We start from the raw sequence: 7,971 nt of genomic DNA on the forward strand, positions 1-7,971 counted from the left end.
TACCCAAGCCATGATGCAAGTACCTCTCCCATGACATGATAACTTGTGTTCATAATAAAATGAAACTGTGATAGGAGATGTGAAACAAATAGAAATCAGAGTGGTACCATGAAGGTACGAGGGAGAAGATGAGGGAGCCAGGACTAAGTGAGGAGAGCTGTATCCATAAGTCACCTGGAAGTTTGTGGAGCAAACAGATCATTAGGCAGCACTAGTGATAGGGAGAAAATGGCCATCAGTCACTCCCTGTTCTTTCTTTGCTGCCTAAAAGCACAGATAACACCACACATTTTATTCCCTTGAAGAATTCTGTCTTGGAGAAGGTTTATGGTGAATTTACCAGGAAAGAAGAAAAGAAGTGGCTGGTTTTTTGTTTTTGTTTTTGTTTTTGTTTTTTTTTTTTAGGCTTAGCATCAGTCTTTAATGCTGTCGTGAGGCATTGACAAGTCACACCCTTTGGTCTCATGTTGGCAGAGGCTACTTACAATGAGTCTAAAGGTCTGAGTGCAAGACTGGCCTCCAGGGAACAGATATTTGTTCCAACTCCCCCCCCCTCCCCAAGATTTCTTCGGAATTCCATTATGGCCCTTTATGGAGAGCAGTGGCTGCTAGGGACAGGTTTTATTTGAGTGTGCACCAACTATACATGGAATTATAAAAACATATTTACAGACGTTCCACAGTGCTCCTGCAACCAGAAGCAAAGACCCTTTTATGAAAAGGGATTATATCTAGGGCTGTGCAAAATTCAAAAGGATCAGATCCCTTTGAAAGAGTCCATAGTCCATGAAACAAAAAATTACCTGGGCCACTGGTAAGCCCCAGGTGTGCCAAGATTGCCTTACAGAAATGGAAAGACTGTGATCCACAAAGTGAGGACATTCAGCTTCACTAGAGCCAGAGGTCAGGAGGGCCCTTGCTGGGTCCAGGCTCCCAGACCCTCAAGGGAGAGGTAGCTGCACTTACTGGAGTCACTCACCGGAGGCTGGCTCCCTTGGTGCTGCTGGGACAAGAGGTATTGCTTGTGGGCGCCAGCCAGGCAGTTCTGCAGGAATAGTTTAGGTTCTCAATTTGAGATGGCCAAAGAGAAGACAGAATTCTTCAAGGGAAGAGCAAGACATGGGAGACAAATACAGAATAAACTAAGAAGTGATCAGAACAGAACCGGAGGAGTGTACAGGGTCTGGGAACCAAGACAGCAGGTCGACATTATCTACCAGCCAGAAGCAAAGGGACACAGAGGGATCAAGTCCAGCTGCTGGTCTGCCTCTCGCCCCTGAACAGGGACTGGAGTAGGAGGATGTGGGCCCATCCTGGGAGGGCTGCCGGACCCAGTGGGGCAGACTGGAATGCCTTTTCATACTGTTCCCACCACCTGATGCCCTATCACTTGAAAAACCACTTAAGTCTAGTGTATGACTTTGAAAGATTGTAATGTATGCTCTGGAAAACATTCAGTAGTACAAAAGCCCTCCCTGGGTGCTTGCATCCTCTCATGGTCCATAACTGGTAGAAAGGTCCAGAAATCCTTGAGCTCTGGAAAGGTCCCAGGTCAGTCCTTGGGGAGCTAAAGTAGCTATATTGGAAGAATCTGCTCAAGTACGGTTCTTGACATCTGGGGAATTCTTTCAGGGAAGATCACTTCCAATTCAATAATGAGGTCCCCACATTTCTCTGGCGTTTTGGGGAGGCAGAGGCCTTCTCCAGGAACTTTTCGCAGTGTGCCAGGCCTGATGACATCTTTGAATACGATGGGTATGGTCCTGCCGTCCAGAGTGGGGACGTTCACTGTGCAGCCACACAGAGTCTCCCGGAGGCGGATCCTGGAAGGATAAATCACATCAGAGCCATCTCTCTTAAAGATATTGTGTGGTTTGTCCTTTAAAACAAACACGATCTCAGCTGGAATGTTGTTGGAGGTTTAGTCTCCTTCCTTGGGGAAGGTGATTTTGGTTCCTTCTTTCCACCCCTTCTTCACTTGGATGGTCAAGATTTTGCCTTCGTTTTGAATGCTCTTTTCGTCGGGGTTTAGCCGCTTGTGGGGGATTTTCATCTTTTTGTGACAACCACTGTAGATCTCTTCAAGGGAGACTCGAAGGTCGTGGGTGACTGGGGGATCTTGCTTCTTTGGGGTGGGCTCTTGGACAGGGCGGGAGCGGCCAAAGTTCATGCTAGTGAAGCCACCCATGCCCATAGGGAACCCAGAGAATGGGTCAGCAATGTCCATGCCTTCCTCCTCGTTCCGCTGCCCAAAAAAGGTATCGAAGGGATTTCTGCCACCGAAGAACTCAGCAAACATGGCATGAGGGTCTCCATGGAATGTGTAGCTGAAAGAGGTATCATTGGCACCGCCGTCGCTACCGCCACTGGGGCCGCTGCCCTTTAGGCCTTCCTCCCCGTAGTGGTCAAGATCTGGCACTTGCGCGGGTCTCTCAGCAAGTCGTAGGCCTCGGCGATCTCCTTGAACTTCTCCTCGGCGCCGGGCTCCTTGTTCTTGTCCGGGTGGTAGCGCAGCGTCTGGCGGCTGTAGGCCCGCTTGACCTCCTCGTCCGAGGCGCCTCGGGCCAGGCCCAGCGTCTGGTAATAGTCTTTGCCAGTGGCCCCAGCCTGCGGCCCGCCCAGCCTCTGTCGCCGTCCCCCGGCTCCGCCGCCGCCCGGTCCCGGACTCTGTATACTCATCCGGCCAGCAGTGGCTGTTATACAAAGAGATCACATTCCTTCTTTAATGGTTAATGGTAGTTATAGGAACAGAGGAGTGCAGTTGGCTTTTTAACCTGAGTTCTCATTTTAGCTGTGACTGGAGAGAACTGCAGTTTCAAAGCCCTGGGTGAGAATGTCCATAGCGACAATGTCACTAATGCTATAGTCAAATCAGCTGTAACACCATTGCAATCACTTCTTGTCCTGCTTGCAGAGGTTAACATTATAGCTGGGACTTCAGAGGAATCACAGTTAACTTTGATAGTTGTACATGTTGAATATTATGATTGTCAGGGTCAAACTAACTTGCAGCTGTGTAAGCTAAACTTTGTAAATAAAGAATTCAAACAAAGAATAAGCACTCTACGAATGGTGTTTTAAACATTTTCTTGCCCTTAGAAGATTCACATTCACAACTTACTCCTCCTTCATGCCGCCATCATCTCTCTTCCGCACTGTTCTTGTCTGTCCTGTTGCTGTGGTCTTCTCATTGGTCTCTCAGATTCCATGCTTACCATCTCTTGTCTATCTTTTACACAGCAGTTGTAGTACTCATCTCAAAATGCAGTTAGGTCATGCCACTTCTCTGCTCTAAACCCTCCAGAGTGTTCTTATCTGATTCAAAGGAAATCCCGAATTCTAACTCTGTCAGACAAGCCCTGAGAATATGGCAGGACACCCTCCGCCTGGGCCAACTCTCTGGTATCCATCTCCTGCCTCCTTCACCTTTGCCCAGCCATCCTGGCCTTCTCTTTCCCCACCCATACTAGACAGGTCTTGCCTCAGGGTCTCTGCTTGGATTGTAAGTCTCAAAGATACACACTTAATGTACCCTTCACTTACTTTAGGTGTCTGCTCAAAAGTTACCTTATCAGCCAGGTGCAGTGGCTCAGTCCTGTAATCACAGGACTTTGGGAGGCCAAGGTGGAAGGATGGCTTGAGCCCAGGAACTTGAGACCAGCTTGGGCAACATAGTGAGACCCTTTCTCTACAAAAAATAGAAAAATAAGCTGGACGTGGTGGCCTGTGCCTGTAGTCCCAGTTACTTGGGAGGCTGAGGCAGAAGGGATCGCCTGAATCTGGCAGGTGGAGGCTGCAGTGATCCATGATTGTGCCACTGCACTGCACTCCAGCCTGGGCGACAGAGTGAGACCCCATTTCAAAAAACAAAGTTATTTTATTGAGGAAATTCCTCTGAACCCTTCCTATAACCCCTATCCTTACATAATTTTAAACCATGTAATACACTACATTTTTTTTTTTATCAATGTTTGTCTTCCCCAGCTAGAATATAACTCTGTGAGAGTGGAGATCTTGTTTTGTTCACTTCTGTCTTCTCAGTGCTCCAGAGTGCCAGACATACACTAAGAGAATTGCTCACTTAGTATTTGTGAATAGATGATTTTCAAGGCTTGTTTGTGCACCTGGTACTCTGGCCATTTACTCACTCTCCTCGGCTCACAGGCACTTTTCTACTTTTGTTGAGATTCTTCCTCTGTTCCTTTCTACTTCCTCAAAGCTGCATGTTCAAGTATCAGCTTTGCTTCAGGTCTCACCTGAAACCTTCCTTCATTCTATTCTCAAAGCTGAACATGCCTCTCCTCTGGTGCCCCCAGGACTGTCCGTGTTCCCTGTGTCTCTGTCTTGTACTAGAACGATTCCTCTTCATGAGCACGAAGCTTCCAAAGGTGGAACCCTGTCTGATTTATCTTTAGCCCCTGACACCCCCACCTCCACCCCACCTCCCCCCATCCCACAAAATCTACTTCTTTTATACAAAGAAGATACTGAATGAACATTTGGTCAATAAATATTGCTGAATAGATTTGCCTTACTGTGACAGTGTTGATGTGACAGTACAGCACTTGGATAAGCAATGGTAGTCCAAGCATAATTCTGTGTTTTCCTTTTTCCCACCAAATTTGCCCTGGATGGCTTTTTGGTTTGGGGTTTTGTGTGTGAGGGGAGTAGAAAAAAAGTTGCGAAAAAAAGTTGCTCCTGGATGTTACCATTTTGCTTTATTTTAGTAAGTGCTGAAAGAGAAAACATTCGTACGGAAGACGAAATACCTCATAATCAGAATGTCCGTTGTCTGCCCAACTGTCTCAATCCAGGTTGGGTTCGTAACCAAGGAAAAGGTTTCTATTACAGAGAATTCTGTTAGCATCCTTCACTGCCTGAAAAACTTTTCCCTTACCTTTCTGATGGAACCGTTTCCTACATCCTAGTAGGGAGAATCAAGAGCAAGAAGTAGCTGTGCTTAGAAGTAGATACCTTTTTAAAACTCTGATTTCTCTTAGCATGAGTTTTCAACTCCAAACTGTCAAGATTCTGCATTAGAGGTTCACAGTGGACTTCTCTGTGGAACAGCTGGTCTAATTGGACAAGTTTTGCTGTGGTGACATTAGGGCTCATTAGGCTTTCTCTTATCAGTGGTATAAGCTATGAGATTTCCACCAAGCAGAGGGTTTAGGTTCTAAATGAGAAATATAGATTAGCATTTCACATAATGAAATAATGGACTTTAGTGTTACCTTTCTAGTGACAAAAGCAGGAACTTAAATCCATTGCAGGGTTCCTTGTTTAATCAATAAATAAACGAGAGACACAGAAGATTTATTTCTTCTGTGGCAACAAACACCATCATTTTTCTTAATTATCCTTAGGTTTGCTTTTCCTGCTTTTAGATTGTTTGCAAGTAAAAAACTCCCGACACTAAGAAAGGGACATCAGACCTCATTTTTTTTCTCCACCTCTTTCACACATATAGAGAGTTTTGCTTTTTTGCTGCAAGTCTTATGTTTCTTAATGAAAACCTAATAAAGTCAAAGGTTTCACAAGGTTGTCCAGGATGCCTTAAAGGCCAGAGGATCCAGCTGAGGAGGGAAATATCAAGGCAGATGTAGGAGAGAAAACAAATAGTTTGAACTTTGGATCCACAGATGGTTATGCCTGCCAACTGTTATGAGCCAATGAATATCTGGCCTATCATTTGTCATATTTATTGCAGTACATAATGCTGTAATTTCTCATGGCATGGTTATTTATCTTGCTGTGTTCTCTGAACAGCTAAAATTGCAGCCATGTTGAAGCATATGTATACCTTTTGGGTTTCATCTTTAAATAGCAGTCATGCAAATTGGCACAGGCCTGCCCATCCAAGGACTGGGATTATAAATGTTGCAAAAGCAATGAGTTGTCAGATTATGGAAAATTCTGACAATAATTGAAACTATGCTCCCAGTCTTTTTCCTGTGTGCTTAACTATAGAGATTAAGGGAAGCAGAAGCTCTCCCCTGCAGTTTGTTTTCTTTCCAAGGTGCCAGGGTGGCTTCCTGAAGCAGTGGCTGCTAGAGCTGTGAATGCTCTATCTGGAGGCCTCTCTGGAGCACGCAGAGACCTGTCCAATTTCACAGTAAGGAAATGGGCTCTGGAAAGAGAGGAGTTTGAAGATGGGAGGAAGAAGCATGAGGTAGATTCAGTCACTGATTTCTGACAGCAGTCATGGGGGCATTGTGACATCAAAAGGAGCAGCAGGAACACCTGTCTTTACTGGCACCTCCGCGATTGGCAGTGGTGAGTCGTGAGCAGAGGCCACACGATGCCTTGTGACAGAAGGTATGACTCACAGGTGGGCAGAGTCTTCAGGGCACTGTTGCTCACCTGGCACATCTCGTTATCCAGAATGAATCATTGGGTCCAAATGAACCTTGGAGTTGGGGCAAATTTGCATGCACATTGAGGCCTCAGTGGATGGCAGATGTGAAAATGTGGGTGCCTCCCATCCATACTGGATTAGCTGCATTCGTTTCCTGGAGTGTAGAAACTCGCACTCTGTTGCAGGCCCCTCTGCTGTTGATGATGAAGGGCCTGTTGGGCATTCAGACTCCTGAGAACACAGGCAACTTCGAATCTCACTTTAGCCATTGGTTTTCCTCACAATGGGTTCAATCAGAAATATTAACACTTATTATTCCAAAGGGTTCTGAGAGCGCTCTCTTCTTTCTTTTCCTGCAAGGCAATGAAATGGGCCTGCAATGTTCAGCAGAAGACAGAAGAGACCCTGAAATCATTCTCATTGTTATTAGGGCTAACTTTAAAAGTCTGAAGGTTAAGGCATCAAAACCCTTAAGCCCTGGCTTAACCACTTTAGTCTCACCTCTTACCACCTTTAAGTTCCTAGAATGGATGAAGGTCCCTTCTGCCTCAGGACTCTGCACAGCCAAGACCCTAACAGGCAAGATAGCTCTGGAGAAAAAAGAAGGCTCTAAAAATGTAACCCTGATGGTATAATTCTAAATTGTCCCCTTTCCTCATGAAATAAAAAGAGTGGACTCTATGGAGTCTCTAAAGTTGGCTGAGGACCAACCACTTGGGTTGTCTTAAGTTTAAAAGGCTGTGCTCAGAGAAAGAAAAGATGGGCAGATGACCTAGTACAAACATGAAATACACGCAGGAACCTGCATGAAGAGAGGCAGAAAGGTTAAGACTCAGAGAGAACAGAGACTTTTGAAAAAAATACCAAAGAGGACAAGAGGCTTTTAAAATTATCTGCAGTGCTTAGTGCTTGTGGCAGTACAAGGTCAATGGACAACAACAAAAAAAGCCACTATTTTGAGTCCTCTTTTGCATCTGTCTCCTAGGTTAGACAGAATGCTTTTAAGACTAGGAAGAGAGGAAGAATAATTGGTAAGGGAACTGGAAGGTCAAGATATGTAAAAAGATCGTCAGAGAGCCCTGCTCAGATTTTTAAGTCTAGACACCTATGTCCACTTCCTAGGGAGACACGAATCACTGTGGATAGTACTTGAGGGAGCAGAGACATTGGGGGAAATGCAAGCTGCTGTGAATTGAACAAATGTCCCCATTTTCAAGAAAGGAGAGTGTATTATTAAACAAATGATTTGTGTGCATTTGAAAAGTGAGCAAAGTTGGGAATGAGTACTATAGTCATGGAAGATGGTTGCAGAGCTAAGGGAGCATAGCAGGGAGGCAAGACAGAACTGGATTTAGTCAAATACGTGATGAGAACGATGGGAAGGTAACATGCACAAACTCTAGGATAGGCCATCTGTGCATCAAGAACAAAAACCCTTAACACGCAGCAGCAATTCAACTGTGGTTTTAGGCCTTGGTGATAGATGAGAGAATTACGGTTCTCCTGAAGTTCCTCTAAGCAGGCCTCTTCTGCCCCTTTCAATACGGCCAGGCTTTAGAGGTGCTTTTGTAGGATATGACTCTTTACTCTTTGTCCTTCCTTCCTTTGATCAT

The 7,971-nt window shown here is 45.3% G+C and overlaps 1 pseudogene; it reads right to left on the reverse strand.

The window, feature by feature from the left end:
- Window positions 1-1,493: 1,493 nt before the first annotated feature.
- On the reverse strand, window positions 1,494-2,574 carry LOC105468293 (dnaJ homolog subfamily B member 1 pseudogene; annotated as a pseudogene).
- Window positions 2,575-7,971: the final 5,397 nt, after the last annotated feature.

This window comes from Macaca nemestrina, chromosome 11 (assembly GCF_043159975.1).
Source record: "Macaca nemestrina isolate mMacNem1 chromosome 11, mMacNem.hap1, whole genome shotgun sequence".
NCBI classification, from domain to species: Eukaryota; Metazoa; Chordata; class Mammalia; order Primates; family Cercopithecidae; genus Macaca; species Macaca nemestrina.